The sequence below is a fragment of the Paramormyrops kingsleyae genome, chromosome 25 (assembly GCF_048594095.1).
Source record: "Paramormyrops kingsleyae isolate MSU_618 chromosome 25, PKINGS_0.4, whole genome shotgun sequence".
Lineage (NCBI taxonomy): Eukaryota > Metazoa > Chordata > Actinopteri > Osteoglossiformes > Mormyridae > Paramormyrops > Paramormyrops kingsleyae.
Window position 1 is genome coordinate 26106283 of NC_132821.1, and position 20053 is coordinate 26126335.

General features: G+C 41.7%; 1 protein-coding gene across 6 annotated transcripts in view; it reads right to left on the minus strand.

Annotated features, from left to right (window-relative positions):
- Positions 1-20053, minus strand: part of LOC111837384 (follistatin-related protein 5) — a 110339-nt gene that overhangs the window by 89941 nt on the left and 345 nt on the right. The window contains exons 2-4 of one of the 6 annotated variants that reach the window (XM_072707019.1): positions 19807-19948; positions 4642-4704; positions 4068-4172 (exon numbers count right to left, since the gene is read on the minus strand). The gene's annotated coding sequence lies outside the window, so the exon portion shown is untranslated. Of the gene's footprint in view, positions 1-486; positions 539-626; positions 889-4067; positions 4173-4641; positions 4705-5037; positions 5076-5393; positions 5456-19806; positions 19949-20053 lie in introns of those variants that run through there. The other 5 variants (XM_072707020.1, XM_072707022.1, XM_072707021.1 and 2 more) reach the window with 5 other exon arrangements.

Below are 20053 nucleotides of genomic sequence, written 5' to 3' on the forward strand. Positions count from 1 at the left end.
AGCTGTGCTAGTTTCACAGTTATTATGAGGACGCGTTGTGCTGCTGAAATAAATACAATAAATACGACGGATAGATGTCAGCTGTGTAAGAGGAAAGCAAAGATGACCTAGGTGGAAAACAGTAACAGACTCCCTTTGAACGGAATTGAGTCACCTATGGGTTAGTAAAAAACACTAAGTGACAAAGGCAGGTAAAATAAAGGCAGAACCTCAGATAAATGTCATTCGTATTCGACATTTTCTGAACTCCGGGATCCTGGCAAAATGAATACAGTGCCCTTTAAAAATATTCCGTAACATTTTCCAAAGGGGTGCAACTAAACCTTTCTATCCGTCCACACTGGAAACGACTCACTTCTACCACAAGTGACAGGCAGAGAAAGGATTCAAAATGCCAGTTTTTTTCCGGCTTTTATGAGACTCCTCCACAATAATTAACAAGCATCCTCCTAATCACAACTATCGCTGTTATACTTTATTACAGACCTTGGGTGACGGACGGTCCTCGATCCAGTAATCTGCTTTTTTTATTTGCGCGCTCCAGGACTTTCATCCACATTGACTTACACTGCCTGCGCGTTATCCCACAAAACAGATACAGAGTGATGAGAAAATGCGTAAATTACCTGCAAATCCGGTCACAGATATCCAAGTAAATATATTTCAAGTCGGATAAAACAAAATAATAGTTGGAAAGAAACAAAATTTAGGAACGGTAGCCGCAGATTTAATCCACAATAGTATGATTTCCGCACACAAGAGCAAAAATAAGTTATAGTAGAGGTGATTATATCCGCAGCCGATTAAGACCGATTCGCCGAGCGCCGGACTTCAGCACCAGGAGAACGAAGGACAGCTCCGTCTGCGCAGAGTCGCACCTCCGCTCGCTTCCCCGACGCCACTGAGCGGCAGCCTCGCCAATCAGCGGCGCTCCTGGCGCGGATTTGCATACAATCAAGGCGCCAGCCAATCACCGGCGTCGCCCGAAAGCGACCGAGGCGCGTCGCCGAACTGCTGTGTCACATTGCGAAGTGGCCCCCCGCTCTGAGCCGCACGCGGGTCCGTGCGTGGCTTTACGCGCTCGTTCACGAGTCTCTCGCATGCATAACGACGCCCTTGCGCCTACATTTTTGATATGTGCCTCATACATGCCAGATTATTAAACTTGTCGCCGAAGGTGACATATACTAACACTAGTTACAAAATGCTGCGCCGCTTTACTACTTATGGGTGTGCGTAGTTTTATGTAGGGGAACAGGCTGAATTGTACAGAAGATCATAAAAAAAAAAAACAATAAAAATTAAAAAGTAGTCATTAAAAATTAACTTTTATCAGGCAATACTTCTAGACGTATATGACATCAAATTCTACCTCATGCGATAAACGTATTAATATTGTTATTATTATTATTATTATTATTATTATTATTATTATTATTATTATTATTATTTAAATATAAAATATACGTGTCATGGGAGTAGGCTATATAAATGTATCCAGCTGCTTAGTCAAGGGCGAGAGTTTGGTTTCAACATTGGTAGGGACCAAATCAGCACCGAACCCCTCCCCCCCACACCCACCCACCCTAAGCTCAAAAGGTACAGTACTCTCACAATACTGGTATAGCCATGTGTGCACCATACCCAAATATACCCCCTTGTGCTTAGGAATCATATACTTTTTGCACGGAACCACAGAAATGGCGCAAACTCATCCATCCATTTCCCGTAACTGCTTGTCTCATTCAGGGTCGCAGGGGCAAGGCAGGGAACAACCCAGGATGGGGCGCCAACCAGTCCCGGGGGGTACATTCACACACGCGCACCTACGGGCAATTTGGCAACTCCAGTCAGCCTCGGCATGTTTTTGGAATATGGGGGGAGACCGGACCACCGAGAAGAAACCCCAAACCGACACGGGGAGAACATGCAAACTCCACACACATGGAAATCGGGCTGATCCCAGAGGTGCACCACCATGGCGCCCCTGGTGGCTGGGTGGGTGGGGGGGGGAATGCATGATGCCTAATTATGAAGCCATAAGCGTACCTTCCAGGCGACAGAAACTAACTTGATAGTAACTATGGGTTACCCATTTAATTTGTTCAATCGTCTTTATTCACACAACAATCAAATTAAGTTGCAGCATGATATATGGCTTAAATTACTTGCGACGGTCTGCTATTGTCTTATATAGTCAGTTGTACTCATCTACGCCTGAACTTGCAGCTGCAAATTCAGGAATTAGACTGATTACAGCGATTGATCAAATTGCTAATTAAATCCCGCACGCACAAAAGAAATATGCATAAAAGGTGGCGCTGATTTTTCTCTCTTATTTCTCTCTCAAAGGGTTTTCTTCACATCCCGCAACAAACCAAAAGTCTATTATGGCGCCATTTGGCAGCGCATGAATGAAGACAGATAGAATTATTGTGTGAGATTGTGCGTCTCTCTGTCTATTGGATGTTGGTGCAAAGCCCAAACCTTTATTTTACAAATGAACTGGCGATAATAAGGACCTTGAGAATCATCATTAGGTCCAACCAGCCGAATTGAAATGAATGCAAAATACTAAAAAATGACAGTAAATCCAAATGGAAGCGCTACGGCAGTTCATTATGCCGTTTTTCTGGCATAACTTTATCTGAAATATTATTTTGTTAACTGATAGAGTCCTGCAAATGGGTTTAGCTCAGGGTAACATGGATGCTCAAAACGTTCTCGAATGTTCTCCGAAATGGCATCACAGAAACTCTTGAAGTTAACGAGATTTAAAATTCAGGCCAAGCTCATTATCTAGTGCGGGTCTGTTAGCGCAGCTGCACAAACGTGTGCTATGATCAGAAAGAAAGTTTGCAAAATGAAGAGCAAAGAATTATAAAGGTTTGATAATCCGCTGTCTCATAAGCTCATATCTGTTAAAATTATGAAGAACGCGCAAACCTACTGATGTCACTGTAAAATGTAATTAATGACGGAGGAGGACCCAATTGAGTAATGATTCATTGGGGTATGTTTTTCTAAAGTCAGCTTGCTATACGCTGAAAAATAAACAGCTCATCATAAAGTTCTAAACCACGATTGCTTAAAATATATACCCTGCATCATAATCGTACAAACATTACAGCTTTATGCTGTAACAAATTACATAGTATGCAGTATATATAACCGAAATATAAACTGCGCTTTAACAGGCAGATGTTCTGAAATGTCAAAGTTAATTGTGTACAAAATAGAAATATAACAAGACTACTTTAAAACAATTAAGTTAATATAGCTCATGACGGCACATGGTACTATGTCTATTGCTACGTAAATGTTATCAGACAAATAGCGACGTGTGTAGGGTAGCAGCGCTGGTAATGGATCAGTTTCACGTTCAGCGATGCTAACTTCACTGTTTGTTTCGTTTCTACTTTGTCGGACTACATAGTTAGAAATAACGAGTGTGAAGTATATACCGCGCAGTCATTTTAGGATTAAACCTCTCTAAACTTAACATCAGAAATATGAAGATTAGCAAGACATCATAGTATACAGATTTTTAAATAATAACGATTCATGTTTGTTGGAAGTACAAGTCAAGGGCGTAGGTTCCATTTCAACATCGGTGGTGACGCTACACCGTACAAACCAAACCTAATTGTTTATATTGAAGAGCAAGCTAGATCGATCGGGTCATTCAGAAGCTACCTCACGTTGTTAAAACTGTTTATATTATAGTACAAAAAGGGTGATTTGGAATGATTAGGGCAGGCCATTAAAGCGGAAAACCTGCTTACACCTTCATCTGACAGCCACTATCTCGGTCATCAGGCGGTATCACGGTGGGATTAATAAAGTGCAAATTTCCAGGGTGACATTTCTTTATAGACTAACGTCACTAAATCAATTCATGGTTAATGCAAATCTGTTTTTCTCCAAGCCATATGATTACAATAGTTGTCTACTATTTTTTTTCTCTGTTAGTTAATTTAGAGGGTACCAGCTAAAAAGAAAACACCTGCCACTCAGGATATCAGTGCAATCCCATACGGTCATGCAGGGATTAAATATCCACCAACCTGTGTTCTTCTCATCCATATCCATCGATTCAGTCGCGTTCAAATGACCAAAGACGCTTCTGAAATGAGGCTTATCAACTGTCCCGTTTGTCTGCTGGCAAAGCGCTGTCAACGGTAAAAGGTTTTTATAATCAAAACTACAAACAATTGGCAAAATTCTATATAAATCCATAGTGTTTGTGTGTGTATGTGTGTGGGGTGACAAATAAAGTAAATAATAACAAGTTCGACCTAAGGTCAGCCAATATTATTGTGACTGAACCCTTTGAAATGCATAGTAAATGACGCTTGGCTTTTTACAGCATGCACACAAACACTCACAGAGACACTTTCAAACTTTTGATTCTTGTCTTCTGCTTTATATTCCCCCTGCAATGCAATCAGCAATCTCCCCATCTGAAATGAATCACTTCTAAATGATGTTTTCTATTCTTTCCTCTCCCTTCCCACCCATTTATGAGATTCTTCTATCTCCAGCGTGGCAATTCCAGCCTCGTCTCACTCACAAGCGCCGACACACACACACACACACACACACACACACACTCCTCTTCTTCGAGAGTCATGGGGTTACCTGTAATCTTCTCCTCGTCTGTGCCAATCAGATCTTATTTCCCCTCCGGCGTGTTCCGCTTCACTGTGGGTAGGATAAATACGGTTCACGCTTATGCTGGTGTATACAGTGACAGATCGATTTTGCATCCCAAATTTCATTATTATCGGATGAACTCTTCCCAACTTTCCTTTTCTATTGACACCTCTCACATTTGTTTTCAGTCTAAAATTCTTGTCTGTGTTCTTGCTGAACCATTTTTTAAATACACGAAGCCTACAATAATCCATTTGCTTACGGCCTGTTGAAACCATGGTGCATTGCCCTTCCTTCCTGTTTGCACTGTGTCCAGTTAACTGCCTTCGCTATATTAACTGTTTGCACCGAACCACAAACAATTCCGGTATGTTCACATACTTGCAATAAAGTGTTCAGAATTCTGGGTTCATTGCTCTTTCCCCATCTTCTTTGCATCTAAGTTGCTAATTTATCATTATAAAGAAAATGGCAAGCTATTAGGTGTCGAGAGAATGGCCTTGTCATATGCAACATTACAAAGCAACCACTGCATCATAAAATCCACCCCTATTGGTCAATATAGCCCTAATAGATAAAACGAACCTGTTTTTATATCCATTTCCATTTCGTGATCTGAGAATCTCTATATGGAGTTATATTGTTGAATTGTAAATGCAATTGCATTTTTATTAACTTATTTGTGCGATTTTTTTTTAAAAGCGGGCCTGTCGGTGATGAAAATATAAAGTGCTTACCGTGACACCTAGTGGCCACAATTATAACTTGTGTTTGCTGAAAGACAATGACATTTATCTAGTAACGTTACTTTTCTTCGCTGAACTTCGATCACGTTCTTAGCCTTAACATGTCATTAATTTGCAATCCAATATAGGACATAAAGAAGCAGCTCTTAAAACCTTAACTGCGTATAAACTTAAACATGATTAAGACAACATTTTGTTTAAGATGCATATAACACCGCCAATTAGTTTGCACTGCGATTTCACTTGCAATCTGTGTTGCGATACAAGTCCTCACTGTTGTAGAATTCAACAGAATTCAAATGGGAAAACCTTATAATGTTTAACATGGAACAGAAAAGCAGCAACAACAAGATACAAAACAAGAAAAAGACTGTTTGAATTAAAATACTCCTACTAATCGTACAATAAGAATCTGAAACCACTATTAAACCACTTTGTGTTTTGGGGGAAAAAGCCAAGGTGCTGAATTTAACGTTATTGGCAAAAAACCGTGCAATTTTCCAGTGATAAAAAAGAATGTACCTTGCGATCTCCATAACCACCAGTAGAGGTCAGTATGCTACCATTTTTATATAATGGACTCGCAGTAGTCGTACAAGAACGGCTTGTCCGTCAACTGCGTTTCAAAAGCGTCTCAAAAGAGTCGAGGGTGAGGGAACGAAGTCCCATTGCCATGGATTTTCTCCATGATAAGTTTTACCAAGTCCGTAGGTATAAATAGCCTTTAAAATCTAGAGTGCGACTTTCTAAGATCATTTTTGTGGTAGCCAAACTACATCTCCCACTTGTATGTATTTATGTGTAAGTTTGCTGGTTTGAATCCTGTGTATGGCAGGAGCGATCCTACTCCATTGGGCCCTTGAGCAAGGCCCTTAACCTACAATTGCGTCCTACTGGCTATGATGTTAATCTCCACCCAGCAGTACAAGCAGGTCCTCCAACTTACAGGGGACCTTCACACTGGTCTATTCCATTTGAACTAGTGTCACACTGAGGTATCTCCCACCTCACAGCTGTACATAGGTTCTTATCCCTGAGGTGGGTTGTTATGTAGTGGGTGTGGCAACCCACTGTCTCCACACACTCCTTACCCTTAATCTTTCATTAACAATGACAATAAAATATTGCATTTCTGCAATCCCCTGTGTCACCGCACACAACATTTTTATTCCTAAATGGAGGATTCGTGAGCATGAGAAATATTCTAAAATAGGTGATATTTTACAGAGTTAAGAGAATCAGGGTAAGGAGAGTGACTGCAGTCACATGTTACAGTTCAGTCTGCAGCGACGCCAGTATTAATGACTTCCGTATCATTTTTAAATGGTCACATGACCTATGATGACACGACGACAGGAATCCAGGGCTGACTGCGGGATGTGGGGGGTTTTCAAAGTTGCTCGCTTTCATAAGGATTTTAAAAACTATTTTAAACAGTTGCCTTTCTGAAGTAGAAGAGTGAAATGGCGTCAAACAATCGTGTGACTCAGCTAAGAGGCCCCCCCCGAGTGTGAAAGGGTTAAATATAGTCACGAAGGGCATTAGAGAGAGAAAGGCAAGGCGTCATAGCTGTTCAGGGGAAGAAGGGTCAGCGTGTGACCAGCACATTACAGGCTGCGAGGTGACGACCCCGAGTGACCTCACAGCATGCAGGCCAGCGGCTCTGTACTCTGGGACATCCCTGACGCAGACCTGCCGGACGGTCTACTCCTTAACCTGCCTTAACCTGTCTACTCCATTCAGAGATTCCCCCAGAGGCTCCTCACTGCTGATTATGGAGATTTCCAGGATAACACACTTAAGCGTTTGCCCCATGGCTGATATCTGAACGGTTTTCTGCAATCAAGGGTGTAGATTTGGAGATGAGTCAACTATTAAAGATGGTGGGGACATGTCCAGAGATGGAAATTTCAGGTCCAGAAAGTTAAAGTCCAGACCAGGATTTTGTTTCAACCAACCAGTTGAGTACTCTGTGACTGTGACTCTTTATGCTCTACTGGTTGGTTGAAACAAAATCTTGGTCTGGATTTTTACTTTCTGGACCTGGATTTTCCCCCTCTGGTCACATCCCTAACAATATTGTGGCAGCACAGTGTCTTTAGGGGGGAAGGTATTGATTTTTTTTCTCCCGCCAATGTTGAAGCCAAATCTACGCCTCTGTTATGAATAACTGCCATGTTCATTCCAACCAATTCCAGGATATAATTAAATGAACATACAGTTGCCATATTTGTGCTTCTGCATGTTCGCACGCCAGGCGGTCCAGAGCTTTCTGATCTCCCAGCTTGTGTGGTTTCATCTTCTCTACCCCCAGTATAGTCTTCTGGGCTGTGGCACCTCCCTTCTGCATCAGTTGATCTTGCTTCATCCAGGGTTAGTGCATGTGCAACACGCTGGCCATGTTAGTAACGCAAGGTGGCAGCTCTCTGTGGTTTGCTGGGATGGTTCTTTTCCATTGCAGTTCATTCATAAATGATCAGTTGTGACACTTCCATGAGCAGAGAGAGTGCTACCTACATAAAAGATGCATTTTTAGGTACCACTTTACAATAAGGCTCCCGTTTGCCACTTATAAATGGTAGTAACTCATTAGTAAAAAGAAAACAGTGTTATAACTTGTTTAAAATTGTCTATTAATCATTTTAAAAGCGTTTCAACCTAATTAATTATCAGATTATAAACCATTCATAGACTCTTTATATGGGTAGCCTTAGTGTAAAGTGGCACCCATTTTTATTTTAACATCTTCAGCCAGTCAATCCTTGATTCCAAATCTGTCATTGTTTGTTTGACCGCGCACTGAGTAAAACATCTATTGTCTGGTCTTCGGATGGAAGACGTTCATCCACAGCAATGTTGTTCTTCCCAGGCTTGAAGCAGATGGTGCAATTTTCCACGAAAGAGTTCCAGATGACAGTCATCGGTGAAGTCCGACAGGCTGAAGGCCTGATCTCATGCTCCCTTTTCCGTCAAGGTGAAAGCATATAATTATTTCCCTGAATTGGTCTCTGGAAATAGCCCAAAAAAGGCAGCTTGACTGGGGCACAGGTGCACAAGTCAAACGCCAGGAAGTTACGCTCTTGTGTCCTCAGCTCCTCTGGAAGACTCTGTTTGGGATGAAGATCAACATGTATCTGGGTCAACAAGGGAGGGGCTTGAGTTTCACTTCTTTAACCAATCACAGTCTTTACTGCATGATGCCACCGCATTAATTAAAACCAGTGTTTTCTGTTAAGCGACATGGTGCACATATTTCTAAAGTAACCGTTTCACTGTGTGTGTCTTTTGTTAAGATATATGACATGGGTACAAAACATTGCAACATGCTTACCTGTGAAGCCTGTACGGAGAAGTGTAAGGGTGTGTCTTTATTTCATTTTAATAATAGCAATAATAATAATAATAATAACAAGGCTTGAATCGGCAGCATTCCGGTCATGCAAAAAATGAGAAAAAAATAAATGAGAAAATCAGAATAAAATGGACCAATGTGGTGACATCATACAATAAAGACTGTGATTGGTTAAAAAAGCCCCAACCTTGTTGATCCAGGGACATGTTGTTCTCTGCAAAATCAGGATGTCCGTTATTGGTGCCCTCCACACTGAGCCTTTTCGTGCTCCATCTGACAGGCTGTCAGACGCTTTTTCGCTGACTTAATTATCCGATAAGATCCATTCCACTCATTTGCATTGACTTTAATGTCCTGAGCCACTGTAATGAATTATGCAAGAATTCTGTACATTTTTCACTCAGTATATCTGGAGAGTTTCAGTGTCTTTTATACCATTCTTGTTTGTTTGTTTTCTAGTTTTGTGAAGGACTACAGCAGTAATTCTGAACGATTATCTTCAACCTCCACTGATGTCTGTGAGGGGTTTCATTAGGTCACTCTCTGTGGTCGTGACACATTCTCATTAGAGTGGAACAAGACATTTCTAGTCCTAATTATGACCTTGTTTCAGTAAATGAGTCTAGAGAAGTGGCTTGCATTTTTACATCCTTACTGCAATTTACTGAGATGTGGGGAAGGGACTCATCATTTAAAACCCAAAGTGATAAAACAGTAACATTAAATCAGGGGTGGACAATCTTATCTGCAAAGGGCCGGTGTGTATGCAGGTTTTTGCTGCAACTCCCTAATTGGATTACTAATTAGAGGACTGATTGGCTGAAAAGTCCTCACACCTGGGTTTGAACAACTGACCTAAAGGTTTTCCCAAAAACCTGCATACACACCGGCCCTTTGCGGATAAGATTGACCACCCCTGTATTAAATAGTATAATAGTAACTGCAAATTAGGGAAAATAGCCCAGTTGTTGAAGGTTAGGTTTTGGTCGTAAATAAAATAGTGTGAAATATAGTGACGGACAAAATGATGCCTCATGAACCATTTGCTGTATTTTTTGAGCCCATTAGATGGTGCTCTCTGTTCAAGAAAGGGCACAAAGCATGTCCCAATGCAAACCAAGAGCGCCATCTAGTGGGCTGAAAGAATACAATAAATGGTTCATCAGGCGTCATTTTATCCGTCCCTAGTCAATTAGAAAGCGAAAATTCAGCTTGATGCAGCTGTTTGACTCTTGATTCAAGCTCTATATCCAAGAATGACATCCAGTATGCCTCCCAATAGCACTTTGTGTATCAACCATAAAAGCAGAATTACATTTATGACACATATTTTGTAATTGAGGGGAAGATTGCAGAGAGCCAGGAGCAGCTTCATTGTACGAGACCCAGAACTTTCTATGACCGCTAATATATTCCCTTTAATGAAGTCACTACAATCTTCTGTGTCACCTAATTGGATAAGAAGCTTTTAATGCTGGCCGAATCCTAGCATATACAGTAAATTGCCTTAAATGCATGCTGAACTAATATAAGTTATGCAATATTCTGTGATATTTGCCATTTAACATTCACTGATAAAGGATATTTCTTGTGTTTTCGCCATAGCGTTCATACTAATAAAGGGATTGGCCTTTCATCATGCTTGAGATCACGCTGTTCACTTTGCTATTTTAGTAAACATACTTTTGTTTTGACGGGGCAACACACACTTGTTTTTTAAAGCACAGTGAAGCACAAACAGGGATTTGAAGTTATATTCCTATATAAATAATATCTGAAAACCTACAACGTGCACAGACGCTTTGAAGTTCACACGCAAGGGGAGTTAGAGACTCACAGAGATTTCCATACATGTTAAGCGGCACGAGATGAAATCGCGCCTTTGATATAGACATCGGGTCTATAAGCAGCCCCATAATTATGTTATGAGACACGGGGGAAATTTAGAGAAAACTTTCATTCGAGCTGCTATGTTGGTTTAGAATGTAAGCATTGCACTGTTTAATATGCTGAGCACGATCCACTTCAGAACAGAGTCAGCAGGCTATCCTTGTGTGCCCTTTGCCGCTGGCATCTTTTCACACCCCAGAAACTGTCCACAGGCCCCGTTTTCTCTGCACCAAACCCATAAATTAGCCCGGATTCAGGTCAGCGCACTGAAGACTTTCGGCAGATCCATCTCGCCAAGACATTCGGAGGTCAGAAAACACTTAAGGGAAAATATCACCTCCTGTGACACGACGGGGCTTTATTTTGTGCGATGCACAGAAAGATGACTGTCAGATATAGGATTAGCGAGACAGAGGACACTGTCGGCTGTAATCGAAGACATGGCACATGAAAGTGGGAGAAGCCAACCGTTAACTCAAGGGGGGGGCTAAAGCAGATAACATCTGTGCTATGTCAATAAATGAGGAAGTCCCTGGCTGTTTGGGGAAATACCAAGTAATGCCGAGAATATAAATATGGGGAAAATCTGTTCAAAAGAAAGAAGAAACACAAAGCTGAAGGTATGTAAGACGGTGAAGGAACGGACAGGAACCAGAACACAGGGCGAGCCTGAAATTGCAGGGATATCGAGAAAATCAGCCTGTGATCTGAGCTGAAGCAGTTGCTGTCATGTCTGAACGGATTTCAAGCGGGATATCGAGTGGCCCAAAAAGTAATTCTATACTCTGAGAACATAACTAATGTACTTCCTGGAAATTAGTAAGCATAGTGGCCTCTCCTGATGTGCTGTGATGTAGGTCACCTCACAGGCGAACCCCCAGAAAACACAGATTCCATTTCTGTGATCTTTTATAAAAATGGTCAGACTGGGAATTTCCTGCATGGATCTACTGAATGGTGCTGAATTTCCACAGTGCCAGTCAGTTGATACATAAGCAATCCCCCATCCCCCCAACCCCAGCCCACCCCACCCCACCCCAAACACACACACACCTGTATTAGGCAAAACCCGAATGACGACCTTAACCCCTACCCAGCCCTAACCTTAACCATAAGTAACCAAACAAAACACAAGACTTTTGGCATTTGTAGTTTTCTGATTGCAGTCACAGATTTTTATAAATTGAGTGTCCTCAATTTTATAACGAAAAGGTGGTCCACACAACATCAGAATAACAGGTTCTTATCATATTGTAGCGCCGGCAGGGGGTAAATGTCCCAGCATGCCCTGCGTGTAATTGTAAATAGTCGTTGTTGTATCGATGTTGTTGTAGCTATGATTATCGTTGTATTTTCCTATTGTCGCGCCTGTATTTGCCCATGTCTTGCATGAACCCAGTACGATCCTAGCATGTCTTTATTGTTGTATAAATTACCCACCATATGTGAGCTTCATCCATTGGATCTGGGTTCGGTTGGGTTTGGTCCCCAGAATGTAATATTTATATGAGCCCCACACACACAGTAAATAGCCAATGTATAGCAGCAGACACTAATACCAGAATGTTACCTCTCCTGTCAGACTAGTGTAGAGTGTCCTGGGACTGACAGTGACCATGAAATCCTGAGTAATTCGTACTTCTTGAGAAATGCGCGTTTGTGTGTTGGCTCAGACGAGCCTGGCTTTCTGGCCTGCAGCCCAGTCACAGTCAGAAAGCATCCTGCTTGGGGGCTCATTCAGGCTGCAACCCCCCGCTTTGTTCTAACAGGATAATTCACCCTAATCACTGCTGGCCATGACAGCGGAGTCTTACGGGTTTCTGCAGAGATGAGCACATTCCCTCCTGCGGTGCATGACGTGTGTATTTCAGTCAGGGAAAACTTCACTTAATTTAGGCTCAGAAATACTATTAAGTGATTGCCCCCCCCCCCACCACCACCACCACCACCACTGCACATTTCCAATGGGGAAAACATGAAAATCATTCAATGCGAATCTACAAAGGAGAGTGATAGTGTCTTATCACATGACCAGGCTACCTCACCTAAGCACGGTAGGGAAGGAAAAGTGGCCAATGAGAGCTCAGCATATATGTAGGACGTCCTTCAGGACTGCTGGGAAAGCATATCAGGAAGTCACCTCATGAAACTGGTGTAGAGGAGAAAGTAGGGTCACACAGACCCTGGAACAATTGGGGTTAAGGGCCTTGCTCAAGGGCCCAGTGGTGGGATCGCTCCACCGACAACGGGATTCGAACCAGCAACCTTCTGAGTTCCAAACCATAGATCTGCCCCCCCAACAAATTAATATTTTAATTAATTTGTTTAATACTTTTTTGGTCCGTGCTTAATTCCATGTATGCTATTTTATACTTTTGATGTCTTTAGAATTATCCTGATATGTAGAGAATAATACACATAAACCTTTGTATGGGCAGGTGTGTCCATACGTTAGACTGGTACTCTGTGTGTGTGTGTATGTTTGCGTGTATCTCAAATGTGTACTAATCGACTGTTAGGTTTCATCCACAGATGCTGGTGTTTGGATACATGGCCTTACCGTGACTCACACCAATATACTCACATTATCTTTAATTCTAGAAATAAACAGCCCGTGACGAGAACATTCGTATGTACATCCTGGATCAGAAGACTCGTTTTAAACCTTCAATTTGTTTCGCTGAATTCTAATTTTGTATATGCAGCTTATATTAAAAAATAAAGCCTTTTTGTGGCACCGCATGTTATTAATGGTTCCTCTTACAGCAGTTGGGTTTTGCCACTTGTTTCACGCTCCGGTAGAAGCGCGTGTCTGCAAACACCTTAGCTGGATTTAAATGATTCTTTCATAAACACGAACCATTCGGCTCTTGGGTTAAACCGCGAGATGGGTTTGCAGCTGGATGCCTCTTAAGGCAAGATTAAAACAAGCTCCAAGACTGATTGAATTATATATGTTGCCCTTGTTATTTACTTAGTTTTTAACAATTCGTATTAACATTAGAGTATTCTTCCTGTTTCTTATTTTAAGACTCAATTGAATCAGAGCCATTTCTTTTTTAATTCACACAGGAACGCCAGTCACCATCCCGCAGCGCACTCGCTTTAGGTAATTTTTTGGTACATAAACTGCTTATAGTTGCATAAAGACATTGCGATTGTGTTTATTTTTTGATGCAAACAGTATTATCAGACTATGGAACATGGTGTGCGTAATTCAAAGGCACTTAATCAAATCATGATTTATTTTTTTAGCATTTGGGATTTCAGTCATTAATGCAGCATGTAACCTTTCTAAAAATAGAAAATAGTTCCTTAGTTATAAATAATACATTTTTAAAACATGGGACCGTCACTTAGGAATATGTGGCGGCGTTTGGAACGAGACCCCGGTCAGGACACGTCAGACCCAATTATAGGGACCCCTGTCAAATAAAGTCTGAATGACACTGCTATGCATTTTAGCTGTCAGTCCCATCCCACAATGAAAACGGTTCGATGTGCAGCTCTGTAGTACATGTCCATTTACCTTACATAACACGAGCATGCCCCGGAGAGCGCGCTCCCCAGATTCGCCGCGATTGGACAAATCGGCAACATGCCTTTCTTATCTCATTCGGTGATCATTTCCAGAATATTCATGCATCGCCGTGATCGTTCTGGGAAGGGGAGAGATAGAATCTCACAGGGGATTGTTATAAAAATATCCTGCCGCCCCATTGATAAGTTAGCGGTGTGTCGTAATGAGCAATAAAGGTATAAATTATGTTGGTGTGCAAACGCTGTCCACCTGTAGCTTGAGAATAACTATTAAAACATTATTTGGACCAATTATTTTACCAGTAATTATATAGTCAATAATATAATTTAATGTGCAGTATATATCTCCTGTTACAAGGCTCCACAGGAATGAACTCCTCAGTTATGATGAAATTATTTGCACTTGAACAGGATCATTTCCGGATATCGTTGTTAATAGTGTGACGCGGTACACCAGCGGTTTGTGATCAACCGCTTTATAACTATCTACCTGGTACAACCGGGCATGCAGGCACCAGAACAGAACACAAAAAAAAAATGGACGAAAAGTACGCAAATGTGAAGTAGTCTTTCCGTCACACATCCGTCCGTGCACTTCAAACCCAATTCCACCAAATCCCGACATCAAAGTGAAAGGTTTGGCATAAGACCCTCATCCTGTCTGCCGCATATGTTGCAGATAATATCTCACCAATAAGGAGCTCTACCCGTCTATGTGTAGACTCTAGGAACACGCCCATGCAAAACAGCATTGCATAGCAGGCATCACGAATAACAACAGATCTATTACCACTCCCCTGAACAAGAGAATACAACAGGCCCTATGATTATCAAGCACCTTGTCTTATTCATGTAAAGCTTCAGCGATTTGCTAGGACGGCATCAAGATGTGCTCTCGCCCTGTCTGTCACTCAAGGCAGTCGAGGGGCTTGGCATTTAGCTTGACATATCTAGACGGTTGGATATTTATATACACATAAGTGGTGGGCTGTAATTTCGAGAGACAGAAACCAGAGTCACCAGGAGGAACTTGGGGATACAATTACGAGACAGAGAGACAACAGGGGCCATTCTCCAGCGCTTCATGGATAGAGATGTTCCAGAAAAAAAAGCGAATCATTATCACTTCCCCGGAAAATAGCTTTATTGAGCAATTCCAACAATTCGCAAACCGAGAGGTCCCCCAGTGTACAAGAGGGACGAGCAATAAGGCATTATTTGATTCCGAAAGCCAAGGTGGGTGGGTGGGATTATCAGGAACTACCTGGATTAACCCATTGAGAACCAATAAAAAAAAAGCAATATGTGCATTAAACCAGTAAATGATTGACAGGGCTGGATAATCCCACCAAGCCAGGGTTGCAAAGCCTCATTTCCTAAGTCACATTTTTCATAAAATAAAAATAAAAAATGGACTGAAATGGAATCGATTCACTGACCTGAAAGGGTACAGGGAAAACTAATCAAACTCGCACATCTCCGGGGATACACACTGGGAAACTGGGAGAGCTGAGGCAAATGGTGAATTAGGCACCTACCCTTAAACCATAAAATGAAAACCAAAGAAAAATTAAATGTAATTAATTTGTGGTTGTTGATCTACGGAGTGCAACCTGCTTTTGATGGATTCCGTTAATCACATTTATTTTTTAGAACACAGTGCATATTACTGAAGAGAATCACCTAATGAAGGGTGAAGGTAAACGTGGACAAAACACTGTAAGTAAGATAATCAATTACTGCTCATCAGCCGCTGCTGATTTTAAAGCCCAGGAAATATATTATTTGGCTGCCACAGATGGTCCAATTTATCCAAACAGCAGAAGATGAACAGTGGGCTACAGGGTGAATAAGAGGACAAGGAATTCAACTAATGACCCAAAAGATCCTATGGTGCAAAAAAAAAAAACAGATTCAAGAGAAAGAGGTTTACAAAAGGTTTACTATCGAACTAGTAGCTGAATGTTGCAATCACTACATATTTGAAAAGTTTATTTTGAATTCTTCCATATATTTACCTCTCCTCCATTGTCATCTTTCTTTTTTATTCTATCATTCTTTTTCGTTCTTTCCTTTTCGTTCTTTTTCCATTCTCTTTCTTTCTTTCTTTCTTTCTTTCTCACACTTTCTATTTCTTTCTCGTTCTATCTCTCTTCCTTCCCTCCCTCTCTCTCGCCTTTTTACACCCATGTAAAGCACCTTGGGGTAACTTGTGAAAGGTGTTGTGCAAAAATACATTGAACTGAATTTACAGATGGCAAAGAGTTCAGTGCCTCATAGAGTGGGAGGGATGAACGAGCAAAGTCTGTCAAGAGTAAGATTTTCTGCACCTACAAGGTCTGAAGGAAGAAACCATTTTGAAAAGCCTCATTCAACTCCATCCACTTTCCCATTTCAGGTACAACAGACCAGCACTATGTGCCCAACCACACAATAAGAGGCCCTCGTAAGTGATCTCATTTCCCAGAACCTAAGCAATCTGCCGAATGTAGTTTTACCAACTGCTCCGACCGCCTCGGGGTCAGTATTTCGCCATGGAGAGGATAGAGAGGAGGCAGTCTGGGATATTGACATTACACATAGAGAGAAGTATGACCCCAGGGTCTGATGGAACATCAAACTTACTGAACTCAATCTTAAATGTTATTTTCATAAAACCAATTATAGACACGCACCATCCCATAAACGCAATATTTATCTATTGCACTTACCTGCTGTGAGTCAAGCAAAGTTCATTATCATTTACCTATTTTCATTTTGTTCAGAATTACCTGCAGCCGCCTGACGTATTCAACCACACTGACGGCAAATCGGGATGCTCGTTTGAAACGCCAGAAATGAGTCTGAAAATAACGCTGCGAGCATTAAAGCATGAATTATCTTTCTTAAGCGGCGTGCTTCCATACTCTAACACAGTAAGTTAAGTTGTAAGCTTCCATGCTGTGGAGAAACTGTTGACCTGATCATATGTGCACAATTGCACTGAGCATATTTTATGACTTTTCCAAGTACGAATACCATAAAACAGCGCTGAAGCACAAAGCACTTCTATTAAAAGCCATTAAAATTATAAATGACTCAATAGCACAATGTTCTTACAAGGGTGTCATTATCAGACACTATAAGGAGTGGAGGGTGGCACTCAGATAAAGGGGTGATTACTCCATCCATCACCCCAACACCCAGAGTAACGCAGCGACTTAGGGAGGGGGCATTTGGTGGTCCAGGTTCTTATAAGATGAAGACCAATGCTTGTTAGCATTGTTAGCATGAGTGCTATTAGAGATCTACAGAAGGGAACTAGGAAGGTCTGATTTTAATTAAAATGAACAAGAACACACTATTTAATCTAGTATATATTTATTGGGGGGGGGGGGCAGTGGCAAAAAAACATTTTAGGGGGCTAAAACAGCCCTATGATGCCCCGCCCCTGCTTGTCAGCATGTGGCCACGAACATGACAGGGACTATAAATACCACAAGGAGCAATGCAAGAATGCCGCCCCAGGAAGCTTCACAGCAGTCACCAGGAAGCCAAAGCGCACTCCCCCAGCTGGGGGGGGGGGGTCCCAGGGACTCCAGCTCTGCCTAGAAAAGCACGAGGTTCCTGCCCCCACTCAATGAAATATGAAACACTTCTGAAAACACTTCATTTAAAAACCTTCACCCTCTAAATCCGACCGATGACAGGAAGTACAAAATATGGGGGGAAAAAAAAAAAATCAAAACGATTCCTGAACATCGTTAAATATGCATCACTATAACACACGAGCTCCGGGACTTAATTCTGCCAGCTGAAGTAAGGAATTGTAGCACTATGAAATATGGGGACAGTGAGAAAATACACTCTAAGTGAAATCTGTAATCGGTGGCTAATAAAGTTAGTGAGAGAGACGTGTAGGGAGGCGATAGAGCATCACAGTCTGAACTCACTGCAGTATTTATCCGTGACAGAAATCTGAACCCCCTTTGAGGACTTAAATAAATAAATAGCGAATGAATATCTACAAATGAAATAGAGCCTTCTGTTTAAATGTTTGAAAGTCAAAGTTTTTGGAAAAGTATCAAGAAAAATAACAATATCGGGCCAAGCAAGAGACGAGGAGGATCAGTATGGGGACACTGTGACTGACATATTACAGCTGTAACGGCCATCCTGACAAAGTCATTGGATTCACCATTAATTAGAGTAAAACAAGGACAATTGCAACTGATGGCATCTCAGTTACATTCAGACATTACCCCTAGAGCAGCGATTCTCAACCTATGGGTCGCGACCCAAATTTGGTTCGCGGCAATTTGTGAAAGGGTCACAAGGTCTTGGGTCTGCAAACGCTTAGCGCAAAACTAGCGAACACTCAATCAATCAATTCACGAAGCCAAACCACATATGCTTACTTTAAAATTCACTGGCAGATCCAATCAGATTTGTGCGATAAGCATCGATCGCGTAAATCGCAGAGTGCACTGCGTGCTTGATCGTAGCGTTAATTTAGACCTATACTTGATATAGGGTCGCGACCGAGCTGGCATGATAAAGACTGGGTCACGGTGCAAAATGGTTGAGAACCACTACCCAGAGCAACATGCTGCACTTCAGTTGCATCCTGAAATAAAAGCGTAACTGAACAGGTGCCACTAATCAATTCACTGCGCAAGTCCATTTTGCATTAATAATTCAGGCTTTACTACCCGCTTCTCATAAAATAGAGACAAAATGTAGTCACCTAGATACAGTAGAATCAATCAACAACAAACTGCAAAGCTTTAGGTGGGTGAGATTTAAAGCAATTACTAGCTGCACAAGAAAAACATGGACGCATTCAACACAAGCTGTTTCACATTGTTCATATTTAAGAAATTAAAAACGATGGCATAAGAAAGGAGGTTGGGGTATCAGCTGATTTGTTAAAATCGTAACTGGGCAGTTAAACCACGCATGTCAGAATTATCGGCGTACGCGTATTGAGGAGTACAATTTGACAAAACGTTGCGCGTTTTTAATGACGGTAAAGATTACTATGGTGTACAGTAACTGCCTTCAGAAGCTAGGGAAGAATTTTAGTTAAAACAATCAAGCCGCATATGAACGGAACGCCATCTCGTGCTAAAATATGCTTCATTCCACTTCTTTGTCGGGGCCACTTGACAACCAGGTTACTCAAAGCTGCTTTACAATGCAAATGAATGGAAATAACACAATTACACATAAACCAGCCTGAAAAGAAGTAGCCGCAATAATTACGTTACTTTAAATTTGGTTCATAATCAGTGCCAAGGGTTAGCAGCAGCTGAGTTATTCACAGAGGAATGAGAGGTTTTGTTCATACACCCATCCTGCTTCTATAATTAATTATTCAGTCGTGGTGAGTCTGGAGTCCATAGGAGGCAGTAGAGGGCACGAGGCAGAGGGGCCCCCACCACTATATGGAGGCTCAGGCCAGGGCAAACCACTCACACACCTATTCAATAAGCACCTGAGGTCAGAATTTGATTTAAAAAAATACTAATGATCCACTCCTTATTCAAGAACAGACAACAACAAAAAAAACATAAAAGGAAACACTTCAAAAGAATCATATTAAATGGAAACAAAAGCCTGGATTAGCATGAAAATAAACACCTTGTTTCTGAGTCGCGGCCGGGACGACCATCAGCATGCCGTCATCTCCACATCTTCAGGATACGGTTGCTAAGAGACAGCGAGGAGAGTCCTATTTATAGAGAATCACGGCCTGGAATTCCTGATGCAGAATGTCACACGGCTGAAAAACAGTAAGTGCACCTAACTGTCACTACTGCTCCAGAGAAGAGGCAGAAGCGATCCGACCGTCTTCCAAGGCCGCGAGAAAACAAAGAGGCAACCAAAC